At 44.0% G+C, this 23,003-nt stretch overlaps 1 long non-coding RNA gene across 6 annotated transcripts in view; it reads right to left on the bottom strand.

The window, feature by feature from the left end:
• Positions 1 to 23,003, bottom strand: part of LOC137562716 (uncharacterized) — a 258,806-nt gene that overhangs the window by 151,435 nt on the left and 84,368 nt on the right. For 5 of the 6 annotated variants that reach the window (XR_011030171.1, XR_011030169.1, XR_011030173.1 and 2 more), the window contains exon 3: positions 16,234 to 16,617. This is a non-coding gene — a long non-coding RNA (uncharacterized lncRNA). Of the gene's footprint in view, positions 1 to 7,318; positions 7,338 to 16,233; positions 16,618 to 23,003 lie in introns of those variants that run through there. The other variant, XR_011030174.1, reaches the window with a different exon arrangement.

Below are 23,003 nucleotides of genomic sequence, written 5' to 3'. Positions count from 1 at the left end.
ACTGAAATTGCGCCGCTCCCGTCAGAGCCCTCTTCCCCTCGAAAAAAAAACCTCCTTTCCTGCGTACGTGTGTTATGGTTGCTGTGTTTTGGCTCGGGATATTGCTGAAGCTACTTTTTTCTTCTTATTCCCTCTCTGTCCTCTTTTCTAACACTAAGCCAAGTGAGCTCTACATACATAAATTAAGTAGCCATGGTCCCCATATAACAGAATTAATCTGATCTGAGTGATGGGGAGATACAGGGAGGCATGGCGGCACAGCACAGGAGGAGACGTGGCGCCCATGTTGCTGTGGCGCCCATGGCATGAGCCATGCCTGCACCCCTCTAGATACGCCTCTGCCTGAGGTATCTCCTCTCAGACCTGGACTAAAGCAGCCACCAATTCCTGGACAGTCTGTGGTGCAACGTGCCGTTGGTGGATGGAGCGAGACATGATACACAAAAACAAATAGGCAAGCACCAACAGCCGAAACAGCCGAATGTCTTAATGAGTCCAGAGTGTGCAGAAAGAATAATAAATATAATCCTATAAATTAATTGTGAGTGGTGCGGTAATTTATAGGATCTACTTGTTCTTGTTGTTTTTGGAGTGAGACATGATGTCTCAGATGTGCTCATTTACCATATTTTCCGGACTATAAGATGCTTCTAGGTTTAGAGGACAAAAACCAGGGGGAAAAAATATACTAAACGTGGTGTATTCATGGTGAAGGGGCATCTTGTGGATCATGCCCCCTTTGTACCTCATGTTTCTCCGTGTCCTCCTTTATGCCCCCTTGTGTCCTCTTCTATGCCCCTCTGCGTCCTCCTCTGCAGGAGCACAGTACAGCGAGTCCACAACATTGCGGCAGGTTGGAGGTTCACATTGGCAGGAACTCCCTGCATTTAGACTATAAGGCACAGTGACTTTTCCCCCCACTTTTGGGGGAGACAAAGTGAGTCTTATAGTCCAAAAAATACAGTAGATTCACGTCCGGGGAATGGGTGGGCCAGTCCATGGCCTGTGGCATCAATGCCTTTGTCTTGCAGGAACTGCTGACACTCCAGCCACATGAGGTCTAGCATTGTCTTGCATTAGGAGGAACCCAGGGCCAACCGCACCAGCATATGGTCTCACAAGGGGTCTGAGGATCTCATCTCTGTACCTAATGGCAGTCAGGCTACCTCAGGTTAGTACATGGAGGGCTGTGTGGCCACCCAAAGAAATGCCACCATACACCATTACTGACCCACTGCCAAACCGGTCATGCTGGAGGATGTTGCAGGCAGCAGAATGTTCTCCACAGTGTCTCCAGACTCTGTCACATGTGCTCAGTGTGAACCTGCTTTCATCTGTGAAGAGCACAGGGCGCCAATGTGTTCTATGGCAAATGCCAAATATCCTGCACTGTGTAGGGCAGTAAGCACAACCCCCACACGTGGACATCTAGCCCTCATACCACCCTTATGGAGTGTGTTTCTGATATGGTGGCCACTTGCAAAACCCCAAAAAGGAGGACATCACACCCTGAAAAGGAGGACATCGTACCGAGGACAGTGGCGCACAGTAGTTCAATACTACACCACCATGCAAGACACTAAATTATACAGATACTCATATGAACAGAATGTAAATATTAATCTATATTAAAGTATCAGCTAAATAAAACAATACATCAGTAAAAATAGTTGTACTCACCAAACCGAGCTTCTACTTTTGATATTTCAATCCTTTCCTCGCTGCCTCTAACAGTTTGCCATTAGCCAGGAATTTTTTATACATTTCTGTACATTCTTCTACAAGGTTCACACAGACGCTGTCCACCTCCAGACGGTTTCTCTCATTTCTCCATGCTGAAGACATCATAGAAAACACACGCTCTGTGTGAGCATTACTGCATGGGATAGAGAATACATAAGCACTGATAACCTTCAGACTTTTTAGAGGCACCTCAGACTTAGCAAACAACTGTAGATAACTTTCCTGACTGCTGAGGTAGCGACCGCATCGGGGCCCCTGCGCCACAGGGGCCCCAAAGGGTCCACCCTCTATCAATGTATTAGCTTTCTATTGGTCCTGTGCTGGAAATAATCACTTCTATAGATGCTTTGAATAGTAGTAATCCTTAACACACTGTTCCCCTACTTGCATCTCTGACACTGTGGTTGTTCTTTGCAGGTTGTGGTGCGTCATATCAATTGTCATGTATAGAGTGCTGGGGGGGGAGGCATGTAAAACTTGCACTGGGGCCCTTAGCTACGCCACTGTCATCATCCTGTCTGTAGTTCCATAATCTTATCCTGTGACATATTTATTTTAATACTGTTACAGGATAAGATTATGGAACTACAGACAGGATGACAGTGGCGTAGCTAAGGGCCCCAGACCAGTGCAAGTTTTACATGCCTTCTACCCCCCCCCCCCCCCCCAAGCACTCTATACAAAGACCCCGATTTGTCTATCCACACAACCTTATGGTTTTGAGGAGAAGGACATGCTTCCCCCATGCCCCCCCACCCCCCACCACAATATCAGCCATACAGACAGTGGCGGCTCCAGGAATTTTTTTTAGGGGGTGCTATGCAGGTGCTGGACCAATTTCCGGGGGAGCTGACGACCTGCGGCGCGCGAAGAGCTCCGCGGCAAAAAATGGGTGTGGCTACAACCTGCGAAAAAATGGGCATGGTCATGACCGGATGAGGGCGGGGCTAACTGTAATTTAAAGTGAACCCAGGGTGAGAGTGATATGGTGGCTGCCATATTTCCTTTTAAACAATTCTAGTTGCCTGGCAGCCCTGCTGATCTATTGGCTGCAGTAGTGAACTGAATTACACCAGAAACAAGCATGCAGCTAGTCTAGTCAGTTCTGACAATATTGTCAGAAACCCCTGACCTGCTGCATGCTTGTTCAGGGTCTATGGTTGAAAGAATTAGAGGCAGAGGACCAACACGGCAGCCAGGCAGCTGGTATTACTTAAAAGGAGATAAATATGGCAGCCTCAATATTATTCTCACCTCGGGTTCCCTTTAAAAGTGCAACGCAAAGACAGAGGGCCCAAGTTTTGGTGACCCTTTCCCCACAAAATTCACATAATTGTGCAGGTTTTCTTAAGAAAATACACGTAATGTGAGCAGATTTGAACAAAAAACACGTTCAATGACCCCAATATGCACAATCGTTATAGGATATGACCCCAATATGCACAATCGTTATCAGATATGACCCCAATATGCACAATCGTTATCAGATATGACCCCAATATACACAACCGTTATCAGATATGACCCCAATATGCACAATGCTTATCAGATATGACCCCAATATGCACAATCGTTATAAGATATGACCCCAATATGCACAATCGTTATCAGATATGACCCCAATATGCACAACCGTTATCAGATATGACCCCAATATGTACAACCGTTATCAGATATGACCCCAATATGCACAATGCTCAGCAGTTCTGACCACAATCAGCAGCACCACCTGAAAAAGAAAAGAAAAACCCATTTACTCACCTAGTCAGAAGACCTCCTGTTCCGACCTCCTCCTCTTCCGACCTCCTTGTGGCGTGCAGCTCAGCTCCCACGATCCTCTTCCTACCTGCAGCAGCCTGCATTACCCGGCGAGCAGGGCTACGGGAAAATGGCCGCCCAAAGCCCTGCACTGCAGACTCCAAGTCTGCAGAGCAGGGCTTCGGGCGGCCATCTTACCGTAGCCCTGCCTGCTGCTCCGGGCTGCCGCTGTGAACTGACTCGGCGTCTCTTAGACGCCTGAAGTCAGTTCACGCCAGGGGGTGCTTTAGGGGTGCTTGGACAAATTTAGGGGGTGCTTGAGCACCACCCTGGCGCCGCCACTGCATACAGATGCCCCTGATGACCTATTTGAGAAAAGGTAGATATTTCTTGTGGGAAAGGCAGTATGGGCTACTGATTGGGATAAAGTTCAATCCTGGGTTAAAGTTCCTATTTAAGTAGTAAACAATTTAATTTGTTTCCTAAGAGCCGTTTTGTGCCACCAACTACATACTCTGGAGTTGAAGTGTGTGTCTAAAGTGACAAGGGACATTGAGTGCTTGCTGGACACATAATGAAAGGACAGCTTTGTTACATTTAAAAGGACTCTGAGCAGTAACTAAAATCAAAATCTGAACTTACCTGGGGCTTTTTCCAGCCCACCGTAGGTCGGGAGGTCCCTCGGCGTCCATCTGGCTCCTTTCCCAGGCCCTGGTCAGACATGGCTCCCCAGCGGCTCCCTGCGACACTGGGCCCGAGTGTCGGACTCCTTCTTCCTGAAAGGAGACGTCAGTTGTCACCACGCCGGCCGCTTCTCTTGTCATCACGGCGGCCGGCGTGACAGTACTGTGCATGCACGGTTTATTCACGCATGCCCAGTACTGTCACGCCGGCCGCTGTGATAACGACTGACGTCACCTATCAGGAAGAAGGAGCCCGACACTCGGGCCCAGTGTCGCCGGGAGCCGCCGGGGAGCCATTTCTGACCAGGCCCTGGGAGAAGAGCCAGATGGACGCCGAGGGACCTCCCGACTTACACTGGGCTGGAAAAAGCACCATGTAAGTTCAGATTTTGATTTTAGTTACTGCTCGGAGTCCCTTTAAACAAGCGGAGAGACATTGGCCTGAAACCTGCTGATAAGAGCAGGGGCCTGGTAATTATGTACACTAAACACTATGAAGGGGAGATGCTCTCACCGTTGTCAGATGCTAGGGTTTATAAGAAGCTGTTCCCTTGTGGCTTAAAGAGGAACTCCAGTGAAAATAATGTAATAAAAAAAGTGCTTCATTTTTACAATAATTATGTATAAATGATTTAGTCAGTGTTTGCCCATTGTAAAATCTTTCCTCTCCATGATTTACATTCTGACATTTATCACATGGTGACATTTTTACTGCTGGCAGGTGATGTCAGTGGAAGGAGATGCTGCTTGCTTTTTTGGCAGTTGAACCCAGCTGTAAGCAGCTGTTATGTCCCACAATGCAATGAGGTTCACAGACCAGAAACTGTCAGGACCATGGTCCTGACATCACACTGTGGGAGGGGTTTCACCACAGCCATACAGAGCCATACACCACAGCCATACATCAACCATACAGAGCCCCCTGATTATCCGTTTGTAAAAAGGAAAATATTTTTCATGGGAAAGGGGGTATCAGCTACTGATTGGGATGAAGTTCAATTCTTGGTCACAGTTTCAGTCATACTATCTCAGAAAAAAAGACACATATATAAGTAGATAAATACTTGCTCTACTTAAATAACATACAGTATGTGTAAATAACATACAGTATGTGTAAATAACATACAGTATGTGTAAATAACATACAGTAGGTATATTTTGATTTTAGTGATTTTTCTATTGTAAAAAAAGAGTAAATCCTTCTTAGGATTTCCCATCTTAAAGTGGTATAAAACCCTGACATAATCTTCAATAAAAACATGTTTTCCTACTTTTTATATGCCATACAGTTATCATATTTGCATTTGTGCATAAGTATTATTATTCATTTAGAAATTACAAGTTCCCAAAAGTACAGTTTTTTTTGCTTTGAGAGCTGCCTTTGCATTTTATTCATAACTGGTTTTATTTATGTTGTATTGAAGGCAGAAATGCTTTCAGTGTCTCTCTGTGTCCAGGAGCTTCTGCACAGTCAGAGAATGTGTCACATTCCTCGCTTGATACAATCAAGTAAACACAAGACAATATTATCTCCACTTCGGATGCGTCCAATTTTCTCTGCACTGAACTTTCAAGCCGTGTGTAACTAATTGAATGTTGTTTTAGTAAAAAAAAAAAAAAATGGTGGTTGTATATAATATGCTGTAAATAATTTTTTAGAGCAAAGAAGAAATGCTCAGTTTCATTCCGCTTTAACTGTGTCTATTTTGAAGCCAATCTTGATGTCATTTTCCTCCCTTATGCTGGGAATACACAATGAGATGTTTCAGCAGATTTACTGTGCGATCGATTTTTTGATCATTTTTCCGATCAATTTCCATTCACTTCTATGAGAAATCGATCGAAATTCAGATCGGACATGTCGGAAATTATCTATCGCCCCATCTATCTGTCAAAATATCTCATGGTGTATTCCCAGCATTACTCTCCTCAGATTTTCTCAGCTTCTCAGCATGAGAAATATTGGCCAATCAGAGAGGAACAGAAGTGTGGGAGGGGAAAGCAGGAGGGAAATAGGCTTCAGCCAATCAATCAGGCTGCATTAGCTTTGCCTGAGGGAAAAGTGAGGAAGAAAAAAAAAAGAAAACCCAGCATGCCCTGCAACTTGCTTTGTGCGGCAGATGTACCAAATAAGAGCCAGGGAAATTGGGGAATGATGTTTTATGGAGAAGAAAAGTAATAGTGATTTTAACTTTTGGATTGCCTGGTTAGTATCCTTATTACTTGTTTACCAGATAAAAATAAATAACGGATTTTTTATTTTATACCTGACAATTCCATTTTTTTGATTTTCAATCATTTTTATTGAGTTTTATAGAAGAAAAAGTTATACAAGCATAACATGTGATGCGACAGTTACATTTTAAAGCAGCAGGAACAGCCATACTTTCCCAGGAAAACAAAAAACACACACAGTAGATAACTACTTGTTCTGCTTACATAACATATGTTTATTTGTACTGTCCGCACATTTTGATTTTAGTGAATTTTATATATTAAATAAAGAGAACTATTTTTCAGGCATTTGCCATCTTAATTCCTTCTGACTGAAGCCAATACTAACGTCATTAGTCTTTTTCAACCCAAATAATTATGTCATTTCCTCCCTTGCTTTTTTTCTCTCCTAGAAACTGCACTGTCATAGCTAGCCTGCTTTGTAAACACATGTGAACACAGTATAGATCATATTTCAGCAGCTCACTGAACTGCCCTCAGCCAATCAGTGAGGAGCAGAAATGTGGGAGGGGTGGTGACAATGGAACAAATAGAGCTAGGCTGACTGAGATAAGATTTATTACCGCAGAAACATATTTAAATAGATTGGAGTGCTTGCAATGTAGGGTGAAGTTCCAGGCTGCATAATAAACACAGTGCAGTGGGTAAATGGAAATTGATTTTGTGGCTGACAATCCCTCTTTAAAATATGTGGGTGAAACCATACAGAAGGTACAGGATACTATCTCACAGCATAGGTACTCTGTCAGAGGAGGTACTTCTGACTTACCTGTGGCCTGACACAGCATGTGGCCGTGCAGCGGGTCACAGGGACACTGAGCTAAAATTGATGCTCCTCCTCAAAAAAGCAAGGTTGTGCGGATAGACAAATGGGGGTCTCTGCACCCTGGAGGTCTCAACCGAATCTTCGATTTCCACCTGTTTTTGTAATATTGCAAGATTTAAAGAGAATAGAGAATACTGTTACTGTATACAATTATCTTTCTGCATGGCACCACAGCACCCAATATGCTCACATAGGAGTACCACAGCACCCAGCATACCTTATTGATGCACCACAGCTCCCAGCTTGCCCACCATTGAGGCAACACAGCTGAGGGGAGATCCGGGGCACGTGCCACTAGTCTTTGGGGCTAGCAACGCCCCCGCTTTTGTGCATTTTTGATAATTTGACAGAAATGTGACATTGTACAGTCCCTACACTGAATTAGTACAATCCTGCAGCGTCAAAGAGAGAAGAACCATTCTCTCAGTTGTAATGATGTGAAGTGTATATGTACTGTGCTTGTATATAAAAACATTGTTTGCTTATCAAGTCCAATTTCATGAAACATTTTGCTAGTATTGCAAAGAGCTTACAAACCAAGTTACATGAAATCCAAGGTTTTACTGTACAGTATATAACATTGATTGATGCACAGGAGGAAAGTAGAATAGTGGAACATCTGACTGCGAGTTGAGGATCTGCACTGTTTTCTGATAGTGAGAGCCAGAAATGAAACTGCACAGGAAATGCTGTGGAAATAGTAGTACAATGTACCGGAATAGCGTAATTAGGGTGCCTGTGGTAGTTTGTGAAGGAGAGACGCCAGTTCTTACTCCATGCTGCCCTCTCACACACGGGTCACACTGTTCCACAGAAGAAGAAGTGACATGACTCAGTGACGTGATGTGCGGATTTTATGAATTTAGCAACACATTCCTATCATTGACTGGACATGTGACATGTTCTGACTGACATTATTGGGAAAATAGAAATGAGTGAATGTTCTGAGTCAGTTTCCTACTGCTACTGTACATGACACTGTTGTCATGATTAGGGATGGTCAATGAGATGCAAATAATTTTGATTTGATTCCGCAAATTTTGTATGCAAATTTATGCAGCTGGAAAATGGACTAGTTGAATTTTACCTCAGCAGGATTTGATTGGTTCATTGTCAAGCTGCATACATTCAGCATCCAAAATTTGCATAATGCTGCATCAACTCAAAATTATTTACATCTCATTGACCATCCCTAGTCAGGATATGTTGCTAAATCATTGTCAAGTGTGGGGGTTAATTTGGTCTTGTCATGTCTTTGACCTCAAAGCTATTGGGACGAAGTGTTACAAGTTATTATATCTCATACTAACGTCTCGCACCCTAAAGATCTCTGGTAGTGTGTACTGGGTCAACCTCTCCCTAAAAAAATCCTTATATGCAACGTTTGTTGAACCACTATTTTACAGCTGCCAGTTGCTTAATCTTCAAACACTGGAGGGATGTCAACCTGCTAAGTACCGTGGGGTGGGGTGGGGTTGTTCAGAGGGTGCCGGGGGGGGGGGGGGGGGGGGGGGTATGGTGACTAGAACCATCCCTGAGCTTTGGAACAGCATCTGGGCATCAGATGTCTTTACAGATCCAGCATGCTGGATGATGGGTTGGCTCACGTACACATTCAAGATTTTCATGCAAGACAATTCTTATTGGTGGCCGCAGCCAAATTTAATTCACCATCAGTGGCGTAACTAGAACTCACTGGGCCCCCCTGCAAAACTTTGGATGGGGCCCCCCCTTGACCCTGCTGAACACTGAATAGGGGCTGTTTACAAATCTTTGTCTGCAAAACTTTGTATGATTCCTTATCAGTGGCTGAGCAGATGCAGTCATTAGAAAAATTGTTCAGAGAGCAGAATTTTTTTTCTCTCCATGCCCTTAGCTGTCACTCTCTAAGGACAGGTAAAATAAACTACTCCCGCACGGGACCCACTGCAGCTTCTGGGCCCCCCTGCAGCTGCATCCCTTGCAGGGTCTATTGTTACGCCTCTGTTCACCATGTGTACATAGCTTTAGACCTCAATGAAATGCTTTACTGTTACTGCATAAATTGCATTCGTGCAGTATAGAAATAAAAAAAACTCAGGTTGTAAGTTGTCAGGGGTGGACCGCAGAATAAACAATTTACAGCCTCCCCTACTTCCATTCTCTTCCTTCTCAGGGAAGACTCACCCCTAAATACCATGCAGCGACATGAGACACATTATAGGGGGCGTGGCCGAGAGCCACACAGCAGGCAGACATGGATAGTGACTGACGGTCTAACCATAGTCTGCTAAAGCCCATACATATACTAGATTAAGGCTGCCTCTTCCGATAATCCAGCATGTGTACAGCAGCCTGTGACCCCCGACTGTCACCCGGCCAGCGATTCGCCAGATGGATCAATTTAGCCAAGCGATGACTGATACATTTGTGCTAGCTGCTTGCACCGCCTGCTGCGTGACATCATGTATAAGCCACTCCGCTATGCTGTGTTCCTTTTTTTCTTTCTCTGCCTAAAAGAGTTAAACATCAGGTATGTAAGTGGCAGTTCCTGTCTGAGTCAGGACTGGGTCAGACTACAACTGGATAAGAAACTACAACTATAAAACACTTTCCTAGCAGAAAATGGCCTTTGAAAGCAGGAAAGAGCTAATAGGGGTCAATAATTCATAGATTTTAGCTCTGGCATACTTCAATGAATGTGTCATTGAGCAAAAACAATAAAACAGTAAAAACTTAAAAAGTAGATTTCAAGATAAAATAAAACGGTGGAATATCTTAAAAAGTCACTTCTAATAGGAGGATAGATACAATTGTTTATGTCATTGGTTTATTTTCACCTCGGGTGTCCTTTGAGTCAGCTAAACATTGTTGCTGTATAGTTTTAAATTGGAACTTTTTTATTGCATTCATATGAAATGCAATTACTTGGAGCATTGTTATTACTGTGACTTCATTACATTCTGAGCTACATACTTAATATAACTTAAATCCTGATTCTAGGGAAGTGGCAGATAGAAATGAATGGTGCGTGAGTAAGCCTGCACAACTTACAGCAGAACTGCACACGCCCATCTTTGCTCCCTTTCATAAATTGGATCTGGTATCCATAACACAGAAATACAGTCCTGGCCAAAAGTTTTGAGACTGTCAAAAATAATGGAAATTAGAAAAGTTGGTGCTTAAGTTTTTATAATAGCAATTTGCATATACTCCAGACTGTTATGAAGAGTGTTCACATGAATTGCATAGTCCTTCTTTGCCATGAAAATTAACTGAATCCCAAAAAAAAAACCTTTCCACTGCATTTCATTGCTGTCATTAAAGGACCTGCTGAGATCATTTTAGAAATCGTCTTGTTAACTCAGGTGAGAATGTTGACGAGCACAAGGCTGGAGATCATTATTTCAGGCTGATTGGGTTAGAATGGCAGACTTGGCATGTTAAAAGGAGGGTGAAATCATTGATCTTCCATTGTTAACCATGGTGACCAGCAAAGAAACACATGCAGCCATCACTGCATTGCATGAAAATGGCTTCACAGGCAAGGATATTGTGGCTACTAAGATTGCACCTAAATCAAACAATAGGATCATCAAGAACTTCAGGCCTCTTTCACAGTAGGACGTTGCGTTTTAATGCAACATTAAAGTCACAACAATGCCCCCAAAAAGTCGCAAAGCAACTGAATGCCCCGTTATCATTGCATACAGTAGAGCATACAGGCAATGAAAATTACTTAGCATGTGCAAACAGTCCAACGCAGCTAATAACGTGTATAACGCACAGCATGCAGCACTTTATAATATCGCTACACGTTACACACAAACTCAACGTGTGCACTGTGAATGTCGCACAGACTTCGTATTGCTGTGCGTTAGTCTGCGGTGAAACATTTTCTAACGTGCGACTTTACCGTTGCACTGTGAAAGAGGCCAAAGTCATATTCTCCGATGAAGCCCCTTTCCGATTGTTTGGAGCATCTGGAAAAAGGCTTGTCAGGAGAAAAAAAGGTGGTCCTGTGTCATGCCAACAGTAAAGCAACCTGAGACCATTCATGTGTGGGGTTGCTTCTCATCCAAGGGAGTGGGCTCACTCACAATTTTGCCCAAAAACACAGCCATGAATAAAGAATGGTACCAAAACACCCTCCAACAGTAACTTCTTCCAAGAAACCAATAACAGTTTGGTGAAGAACAATGCATTCTCCAGCACGATGGAGCACCGCGTCATAAGGCAAAAGTGATAACTCAGTGGCTCGGGGACCAAAACGATGAAATTTTGGGTCCATGGCCTGGAAACTCCCCAGATCTTAATCCCATTGAGAACTTGTGGACATTCCTTAAGAGGCGGTGGACAAACAAAAAACCAACTAATTCTGAGAAACTCAAAGAAGTGATTATGAAAGAATGGGTTGCTATCAGACAGGATTTGGCCCCGAAGTTGATTGAGAGCATGGCCAGTCAAATTGCAGAGGTCCTGAAAAAGAAGAGCCAACACTGCAAATACTGACTCTTTGCATAAATTTCATGTAATTATCAATAAAAGCCTTTGAAACGTATGAAGTGCTTATAATTATATTTCAGTACATCACATAAACAACTGAAACAAAGACCTAAAAGCAGTTTAGCAGCAAACTTTGTGAAAACTAATATTTTTGACAGGACTGTACTATTGTAAGATGCATTAAACAGCATCTATTACTTTGATCCTTTGTTGCTCTACTTCCACAGTGGTAAACCCGTGGCTGGGTTGAACATTTTCAGGAATACTGCACAAAAAATAAACTCTGTCCAAGTCCCACCTGCACAACTGAGACCCCAGAGACAGTAGGTGAAGAAAATTCCATCAAACAGGAATACAGACAACAATAACCCTGGAACATCTTCAGAGGTCTTTTTCTGGAATGCATGCCTCAATGGGCCAAGGATGTTTGGTCAGTTCAAGCAAAGCTTCCAGCTGCCCCTCTTTTGGAGGGACAGTCCCTCTTTGGGAGCCCAGTCCCTCTGTCCCTCTTTCTTCCTTATTTGTCCCTCTTTCAAAACTGATGTACGAATATATGTAAATATATGTATTTTTCTACTGAAAAATGTGTTTAAGGTCTGGGACCCACTAGAAAGCGCAAACCGCTATCGCAATTGGTAGCGATTTGTGATAGCGTTTTGTAAGAGATTTTAGGAGCGATTTCCCTGCTCCTATACAATACATTAGCATGGAAACGCTCCCAAAATGCTGCTTGTCCTGCAATTGCAATTTCCTTAAAGAGAGTTTGAAGCGAGAATAAATCTCGCTTCAGACCTCATAGATAGCAGGGGCACGTGTGCCCCTGCTAAACCGCCGCTATCCCGCGGCTTAACGGGGGTCCCTTCACCCCCAAATCCCCTCGTTTCAGCGGCGGACCGCTTCCTGGTTGCCGCAGCCCTGCCCCACGCGCGTCTGTCAGCGAGTATCTCCGCCTCTCCCCCGCCCCTCTCAGTCTTCCTTCACTGAGAGGGGCGGGGGAGAGGCGGCGATGCGCCGCTGATAGACGTGACTGGAGACAGGGCTGCAGCCGTTAGCCCTGCCTCCAGGAGCGACCAAGTCTGCGACCAAGTGTCGCAGTGGGGGGTTTGGGGGTGAAGGGACCCCCGTTTAGCGGCGCTATTGCGGCGGTTTAGCAGGGGCACACGTGCCCCTGCTAACTATGAGCTCTGAAGCGAGATTTATTCTCGCTTCAGAGTCTCTTTAATTGCAGTCGCTGTAGTGGAATCTGTCCCATCCATTTACATTGGTAGAGCGTTTAGGGAAAATTGTTAGCGATTGAAAGCGCTCCCTAAACGCTTTAATGGGTTCCAGGCCTAAACGACTCTAAACTTTATTCTCATCCTTTAAATTGATATGTATCTTATTTTCAAATGTTAATATGAAGGAAAATGAACCAGGATAAAAAGTGAGGTTTGAAATATAAAATAACATATTTTTCACATGAATTCTTTATAGAATGCGTGACAAGAGGTCTGATGGGGGCATAGCTAGGGGCGTGGCCTACGTGTCCCTCTTTTTTATCTCAAAAAGTTGGGAGGTTTGGTACAAGGCATAACTGTACATTACAGTATTACAAACTCTGACAAAACAGAGGTGTTGGTGGTAGGTGGTCCACACATGATGGATAAAGTTCAAAACGCTCACCACCTCAAACTAGCAATTGGGGGAGATACTGTACAGTATAAAGGCTCTGCGAAACCTTGGGGTGATCCTGGAGGGAAATCTAAAACTCAGACAGCAGATATCAGCTGTCGTCAAGTCTTCCTTCTTCCATCTAAGAAATATAGCGAAAATCCAACACCTTATCCCAGCTGAAGACCTACCTGCCCTGGTTCATGCATTTGTATCCTCCCGCCTAGACTACTGCAACACCCTGTTCATCGGATCTACAGATAAGGTTCTGCTCCCCTTACAGCTAGTACAGAATGCTGCAGCCAGACTCCTAGCCAATGCCCCCCGCAGCTCACACATCACCCCAGTACTGCAAACTCTTCACTGGTTGCCAGTAAAATGGAGAATCAATTTTAAGATCTGCCTGCTGACATTCAAGGCTCTACACCACATGGGACCCAAATACTTAGCGGATCTATTGGAACTTTATGCCCCTCCACGCACCCTCCGTTGTGCCAACAAGATGAAGCTGGTTATTCCCAGGATACACCTAACATTTAGTGCTCAGGCCTTTTCCTATGCAGCCCCTACTCTATGGAACTCACTTCCACAATCAGTACGAGAGGCTCCTTCTCTGGACAGCTTTAAAAAAAGGCTAAAAACTCACCTCTTTTCCCGAGCCTTTGAGACTGCGTAATACAGGGTCACAGCGCTTTGAGTCCCCAGGGAGAAAAGCGCTATACAAATATTATTGTTATTGTTTGACTTTTGTACTTCTGCACTGCATGGGTTGCTTTTTTACAACAAAAAGTGGAATTGGCATGTAAATAATGAATATTCAAATTCTTATGTAACTCAGCCCTGTCCTGTTTGTCTTTCTGTACATGCTGGTTAATGTCACTGATGTCATCACCTCATTGTATCTGATTCATCTGAAACCGTGGCGTGACCCTGCAGTCGTTGGCCCGGTGATCACCCAGAAGCCCTTGCTTCTATTCCAGCACATGGGACAATCCTACTGTGGTATTTTTATAGATTGAAGAGGGTGAGTCAGCCTCTCTCATTTGTGGTGCAAGGTGAAAGGGTTAAAGGAAGGTGTAACATACACAGAGATCTCCCAGATTCCCGTCATACTGTAAATATTTCCTTCCTATCTGTGTCTTGCACAGGAAAGGGGCCGAGTCTCACGGTGGTGTGATTCTGACAGGCGTGCTTTTCTCAACCCCTGGCAACCGCCCGGCTTCTTGTCTGTTTGAGCCCAGAGCCAGGTAGACAACTCCAAATGCAAACAATGGATGACATGGACACTAAGGAAACTGTGTTTGTAAACCAGGCAATATACCACATAGGCAGCATCACCTGCAGGGAAATGCTTAAAAGCAAACTCTAGACTGTGTTCAAGTGAACCCAAGGCAAAAAACACATACTTACATAAGAAATGGGAACCTCTAGATCAGGGGTCCCCAAACTTTTCCGATCAAGGGCCGGGTCAACATACCTCAGACTGCTGGGGGGCCGGAACATACATAAAATTATGTTGAAAAACATGACATTGAGTCTAGGTATGGATTCCCCCCAATCATGCCTGGAGGAGACCTCCCAGCAGCAGCCATTCAGTCATGTGGCACCCAAAGATTGTCTTCGTGCATCAGACAGTGAAGCATACCCAGGTGACCACCTGCCGCCCAGTTGGACAGCTGTGTCACCTGATGCAGAATTGGATTGGAAGCCTGCGAATAACTGCTCAATGGCTTCTACAGTATGTGGATGGGTGGTGCTGCCGATGTTTAAAGGTGCAGTGAGCCGCATATATAAAGTTATACATGTTGTGTTTGGATGGCCAGTGAAAGTGCCTTGGCGGGCCGCATTTGGTTCACGGGCCATAGTTTGAGGACCCCCGCTTTAGAGGCTTCCCATGTCCTACTTGCCCCTGCCGCCACTCGCCGTGACCCTCTGGAAGACAGCCACGCTCCTCTTCATGCACGAGCACGGCCACTGCAGCCCTGAGCGTGCTCTGGCTTACTGTGGGGGTGCGGACACAGTCACGCAGGTGCAGTAATGCCATGTATGTGAATGAAGAGGAGTCCCAGCCCAGATCTTCAATTCAACAAGCTCTTGTCGGATTTATTGAAATTCAATACACAGAGATGTATCAGTTGGCCATAAAATCGCTGTGCTCACAGAACAAAACCAATAATGGGCAGCAGGGTAGCGTAGTGGTTAGCACTCTCCCCTTGCAGTGTTGGGTCCCCAGTTTGAATCCCAGTCAGGGCACTCATGGAGTTTGTATGTTCTCTCCGTGTCTGTGTGTTTCCTCCAGGCACTCCAGTTTCCTCCCACATCCCAAAAACATACAGATAAGTTAATTGGCTTCCCCCTAAATTGGCCCTGGACTACAATACATACACTAGACCAGTGATGGCTAACCTTGGCACTCCAGCTGTGACAAAACTACAAACCCCATCATGCCTCTGCCTCTCCCAGTTATGCTTAGAGCTGTCAGAGCATTGCAATGCCTCATGGGACTTGTAGTTCCACCACAGCTGGAGTGCCAAGGTTAGCCATCACTGCACTAGACTATGATACATACAAAGACATATGACTATGGTAGGGATTAGATTGTGAGCCCCTCTGAAGGACAGTTATCGACAAGTCACAGGGCTGTGGAGGAGGAGTCACAGTCATTTTTTGGTACCTGGAGTCGGAGGTTTCACAAACTGAGGAGTCAGAGTGGATGATTTTTGTACCGACTCCACATCGCTGCCATCAATGCACTTTGCGTTGCAGAAGAGGTCGATGTGTACTAAATAATAAACACACAAAACCAAAATCCTAACTCAATCAATATTTACTGAATGGAATGAGGACACACACCTCCGCCAAACCCCTGGGGTTCCATCAAACACAGGTTAAGAAGCACTGCTCTACAGGATCCAGAGGCTTCCCTCTTTTTAGGCAAGTATCCGCTTTTTGTCTCGAGGTTTGCCTCGGGGGCAATTGAAATAATCTACCCCTCTAGTTATATCCGTTCTTGCAATCAATCTCTTGATATGTAAGCAATATGTAAGATTGCTGAAAACAGTAGTTCTGCTATTTACAATATTGTGTATCATGGACCTAAATTGAGTTTTGCATAACTTCTGGTGTGTTAAGACTGATAAGCGGTTTCAAGTAGACATCCCTTTGTGTTTCAAGATTTTTCTTTTGTTTTCGCAGATTCTCCTATTATCTCCAGACTTACTCAAATCCACCAGCAATCTAAAGAGAGTAAATGAGAGAAGAAAAAAAAAAAAGTTTAAAACATTTTTTTTTCCCCTCAAAATAAATTTAAAGGAGCACTATGCCGAAAAAAAGCTACATTTTAAATATGTGCAAACATACTGTATACAAATAAGAATTCCTTTTTTCCAGAGTAAAATGAACCATAAATTACTTTTCTCCTATGTTGCTGTCACTTACAGTAAGTAGTAGAAATCTGACAGAAGCGAAAGGTTTTGGACTAGTCCATCTCTTCATGGGGGATTGTCAGGGATTTATTTATTTTCAAAAGCACTTAGGCCTGGTGCACACCAGAGGAGTTTTTCTGAGCGTTTTGAGTTTTTAAATATGCTGCTAATGTTATCCTATGTGTCTGTGCACACTGGAGCAATGAGGTTTTGTAAAAACCCCCATAGCATTACATTGGAAAGAGCTTCTGAAATCTCTAAAAGCTCTTCCCAATGTAATGCTATGGGATTTTTTACAAAACCTCATTGCTCCAGTGTGCACAGACACATAGGATAACATTAGCAGCAGATTTAAAAACTCAAAACGCTCAGAAAAACTCCTCTGGTGTGCACCAGGCCAGAGTGAATGGCAGTTGCTCTGTCCAAATGCCAAAAAAACTATGTAGCGAGCAGGGAAGCTGGCCAGCATCATTGTTTAAATCCTTTTTAGGGGATATCTTTATACAGAATAAAAGCCTTGCTGATAATCCCCTATGAAGAAATGGACTAGTCCAAAACCTGTTACTTCTGTCAGATTTCTACTACCTACTGTAAGTGACAGCACCATAGGAGAAAAGTAATTTATGGCGCATCTTACTCTGGAAAAAATGTACTTCTTATTTGTCTATATTTGCGCATATTTAAAATTTTACAATTTTTCGCCATAGTGCCCCTTTAAGGCTATTGAAATAGTATGGCGGAACAAAAAGTTGGTATAATTTTGAATATTTTGCATTGGTCCCATAATTGTCAGAACATATAAACAGGCAATATTTTTAAATGATTTTATTACAATGAATGAGGAATTTATGACTGATAAATATCTTACGACAGATACATATTTTGCCATCAGGAATCCCCAGTTGTTCCCCAGGTGCCGCCTGGTGAGTTGGTTGTCAGGTGATGCTGAAAGTGAAAATATCGCTAATGTCTTTCACCAATGGGAGGGGTCTGCGCATGCGCTGTTCTCAAAAGAATTGTGCTGCGCATGCGCAAAATGCTCCTGGCGACTAGGGACTGCACATGCACAGCAGCCAGTGACCTGAGTTCTATTTACAGAACTTTTAGAGGGGGCAGCTGCACAATAAAGTGGACCCGGAGAACAGCGAGGGATCTAAAAGACTACAAATTTCTTTGTCCTATTCAAGTGTGCTTTACATTTTCTGTCTTATCCAATTTATACTTCCAATTGATTTTAGGCCAAAATCAGACCGATTTGGTGCAATAGATTCCAGGCAGATACAATCAGTGATCAGATCTGCTGGATATGGAATGGGAAAAATCAATGCATGAAAGGCTTGCTTCACTTTGCATCAGACCTGGAGAAGCAGGAGAAAGGTTTGTAAGTCTGTGATTTGATGTGACGACTTCCTGTTTAACCCTAAACAGGAAACTCATATACAGGAGAGTCCCGTTTATTCAGAACTCAACTAACCAGCGGTCTCAACCAACCAGCACAAATCACCGGCAGTACTCACAGTGGTGAATGCCAACCTCCGAATGTGGTGGCCACACACACCATACAATAAAATACGGTAATTCGATGTAAAAAAAAACAAAAAACATTTGTCTGTCCCAAAACATGGAAAGCTTTTTTTTCATTCGTTCGAGAAATCTGATTGAATTTCCCTTTTTTTATTCGATAAAAGAAGATTGGCAGTGTTGGATTAGTCTAATCAATGTTTATGAAAATTGAATGGTGTACGGTAGATTGTCAATTACTTGTTGTACAGACCCAAGCAATTTTTGCTAAAGCAGCGCAGCTTAAAAAGGAACTCCAGTGAAAATAATGCAATACAAAAAGTGCTTCATTTTTACAATAATTATGTATAAATGATTTAGTCAGTGTTTGCTCATTGTAAAATCTTTCCTCTCCCTGATTTATATTCTGACATTAATCACATGGCAACATTTTTACTGCTGGCAGGGGATGTCACTGGAAGGAGATACTGCTTGCTTTTTTGGCAGTTGGAAACAGCTATAAACAGCTATTTCCCACAATGCAACGAGGTTCACATACAGGAAAACTGCCAGGACCATGGTCCTCACAGTTTCCTGTGGGAGTGGTTTCACCACAATATCAGCCATACAGAGGGTCATTCCCACCCCAACACACACACACACCTCGGGCTCTCCTCTCAGCGCTCCCCCTCCTGCAATTATTAGTGGCAGCAGCGGCAGCAGGCAGGACACACACCACCATCCACCACAGAGGTCTCCGATCTCTATGTGCTTCATGCTACTTCCTGTTTCAACAAGCACTTAGAGATCAGAACCTCCGGCGCAATGGAGGTATGTGTCCTGCCTGCCGGCGAGTGAAGTATTGCAGCATGATGAATCAGGCCCATAGTATGTACATAGAGTGGGGTAGAGTACCAGATTAGCTAGGCATATTTTTAACATCGAGTTTCAAGCAACTAGAAAACACACTTATCCAGCATTAGCCGATCCCCGTCGATGCCGGATAACCGATATTGTATCACATGTATCATAGTTTAGCTGTGGTCTCAGCTGTGTTCCCGGGCTCAGCTTTATGTACTCTGGGTATGTAATCTCAGCATACGACATTTCTTCACGGAGAATGAATAATGTATACATTTCTATATGTGACAATCAGGTTCCTTCTGTTGTAGGCATTTGACCTTTTATAAAAGGGCTGGGATTATCGCAGAGGAGTGCAGAGGTGTAAAGATAAACACAGAACTACCCTGAGCCAATAATAAATACGTCTCTTGGAGATCACGCACTCACGGATATCCTCCTCCTTGCTAAGCTTATGCTGCTTTCTGGTACAGCTGTCTGGCCTCTATGGCAGTGGCGAAACAATAGACTCTGCAAGGGATGCGGCCACAGGGGGGCCCCGTGAGGGGAGAAGTTTCTTTTCCCTGTCCTGAGAGACTGAAAAAGCTTTCTGTTCTCTGCACAATTGTTCTAATAACTGCAACTGCTCAGCCACTGATAAGGAATCATACAAAGATTTGCATTTAGTGTTCAGCAGGTTTTTTTGGGGTTTTTTTTTTATCACAGAAGCTAATGTAATTGATAGAGAAAATGTGTTCGGTGCTTCACTGCTGTCTGTTTTTAATCTGCATGGGGAAAACACATTCAAGTGTGCCCTAGCCAATTGAATAAGGGCCCATTCACAAACGTCTGCGATTTTTGCTGGTGTTTTGCAGGAGTGATTTTTCCGCGATTTCACGTGGAAAAATCACTGGACAGTGCAGCGATTTCTCCGCGATCGTGTTTAGCGCTTCAATAGCACTGAACCGCGATCGCCACGAAATCGCCTGAAAATGGTGCAGGCTACGTGTTTGCGTTTCGCAATTTTGGGCGATTTGCGGCGATTAGCGCAAATCGCCCAAGTAAGAACGGGCCCATAGGGTTTTATTACACTAGCGGTAGCGTTTGAGCAATTTGCCGAAATCGCCGGCAAAATGCTCAAGTGTGAATGGGCCCTCACAATGGTTCTCAGTTTACCTGTGCAAAAAGTGAGGGGGGGGGACTCCAAAGTTTTGCAGGGGGGCCCAGTGATTTCTAGTTACGCCCCTGGGCAGTGGCACTCTAGGAGGTGAAATATGAATATATATTGCTTAGTGTCTGCATCTTTCTTTTGTATCTATCTTTATATTTCAGTTTTTTTTTATGCTTGCCAGTGAACACCTCTTGCCTATTATTATTCCTCCTGCAGACATTGTATTGCTCTATATACAGTACCTTGGAGGATATCCAGCATGACAATAATAAGAGCAGTAAGAGCTTACTTATATATGCTTCTACCTACAGTGACATCTTTATGAAGCTTGGAATTGGGTCAATCAAAATTGGCAGAAAGCAACACCTCCCCAAGTCCATGATGAGCGGTCTCCTCTTCCATCTGTGAACCTCCATATGCCACCATAGACTGTAATAGGAATTACAGCTATAGTGGCGCTCAGTGAGAAACGTCGGCGCCGTCAGAAGACGGAGCTGAAGTTGCTTTTAAAACACAATAATTCGGTCTCCGGCAATAGCTGGAAGCCGAATAATATCATTCCCCACCATCTATGGTGGCCTGGAGGGGGAATAGTAATTAACACGGCCCGGACTTGTGCAGCTGCAGGATTAGCCATATACCGGCTGTATCCTGCGCCCAAGTCTCCCGATTTCAAATGTATGCCTCTTATATGTGCAGCAGCTGCCCCTATATACAGCCATTGCTCTCTTCCATATGCGGTGTTACCATATGCGTCACCCCATTTGCAGCCTTCCTATTCCATTTGCAGTCCCCTCACCATATGCAGAACCAGACCCTCTGTTTCATGTTCAGCACTCCATTCTTCAGATCATCCTCTTTGGGTCACAGTCTGTGTGAGATCATTGCAGAGATCTAGCGACACACCTATTGTCCCTACTGGTAATTCCAGTCCTCCTTGTATATTTTATGTGCCTGCACTGCGAGTATGTCTGATGGGCCTGATCCAATTCCCTTTTTCTCCTAGGAGATATTTTTTCATCTTCTGTTTAACTACCTAACGACCGCATCACACCAATGGGCGGCGGCAGCCCCAGGACCGCCTAGGCGTCAAGTCCTGGAGCTGCAGTGTAGCAGGGAACACGGAGCTCCGTGATCAGCCTGCTAGATGTTTAGAGCCGAAAGGGGAAAGAATCCCCCTTTTTTTTACATTTGTACAGCGGTGCGATCTCCTGCAGCGCTGTGCGAGGGACACTGTGCTGTTCCTCAGAGCGGCTCATACTGTGTGGCCTCTCATAGGCTCATGCCTAGGCGGGGAACAGTGCTGATCGCCATCCTATGGCGATTTAGGACGACACAGGGGGGGAGGGAGAGAGAGGGAGGAAGGAGATTGCAGCAGCGATCAGAGACCTCCGGCAGAGTGTCCTATTAAAGACATTAAAAGGAGGTGAATTTTATTTGTGTGCTGAGTTGTAGGGCTGTGCAGCACGCAAACACAGCTACACAGCCCTATGTAATGAAAAATGGCCTGGCCACTGGGGGTGGGGGGTGTAAGCCTAAGGTCCTGAAGTGGTTAAAATAACTTTTCAGCACTCTGCAACTTCAAAGGTACCAAACAGTAGGTGAAAAGGTACCATCAAAAATACCCTGAGTATTTTCTTGCTTGCTGGTGGTTTAAAAAGCATTTAAGTGATAAGATGTGAAAGTATCAGCTAGGTCAGGCATGGGCAAACTCGGCCCTCCAGCTGTTACGGAACTACAAGTCCCAAAATGCATTTGTCTTTATGAGTCATAACTGTGGCTGAGCTAGGTGAAAGCGTGAATTGGATCAGGCCGAAGGGCCCATATGCAATTCACTTTTTCTCCTGAGTTTTCTCCCAGGTGATATTTTCACAACTCATAAAATGCCTTTTAAGCAGCCAGCAAGCAAGAAAATACTCAGAATAAATTTGATAGTGCGCTGAAAAGTTAGTTTTAAAGAGAAGATGAAAATTATCTCCTAGGAGGAAACTCAGGTGACAAATGTAATTGCATTTGGGCCAATGTCTCTTAACGTGTGTGTGTCACATTGTATGTTCTTATCTGCAGGGAGTGTATCTGATAAGATACACACCTGTATCCGATGGCATGAAGAGAAGGAAGTCTTTTATTCTTCTCATCCTAACTAGTCATAAATGTGGAAATTCATATCACTGATGGCCTGATAACTTTCTTCCCAGAGCATAAAACTTTAACACAGCACAATTTCCTCACGTTAGGATGGTGAACCTAGAGAAATTCAGCCTTTGACACTAATGATGACAAAAAGAAAGGGGATATCCTGCATGGAAAGGCTTTTTGACCTCATCAGATACTGAAAGGGATCCTTAAAGAGAAACTCCGACCAAGAATTGAACTTTATCCCAATCAGTAGCTGATACCCACTTTTACATGAAAAATATAATGATTTTCACAAACAGACCATCAGGGGGCGCTGTATGACTGATTTTGTGCTGAAACTCCTCCCACAAGAGGCTCTGGTACCGTACGGTACTCTGGGCAAACTGCCACAATGTAACAATGACACACACAGGAAATGGCTGTTTATAGCTGTCTGTTAAAGCCAGAACAGCTACATAATCTGCCCACAGTAACAATGTCACCATGTAATACATGTCAGAATGTGAATCTGGGAGAGGAAAGATTTTACAATGAGCAAACTCTGACTA

The sequence above is a fragment of the Hyperolius riggenbachi genome, chromosome 3 (assembly GCF_040937935.1).
Source record: "Hyperolius riggenbachi isolate aHypRig1 chromosome 3, aHypRig1.pri, whole genome shotgun sequence".
Lineage (NCBI taxonomy): Eukaryota > Metazoa > Chordata > Amphibia > Anura > Hyperoliidae > Hyperolius > Hyperolius riggenbachi.
The sequence above is the reverse complement of the archived record's forward strand: the minus strand, read 5'-3'. Positions and strand labels throughout refer to the sequence as shown.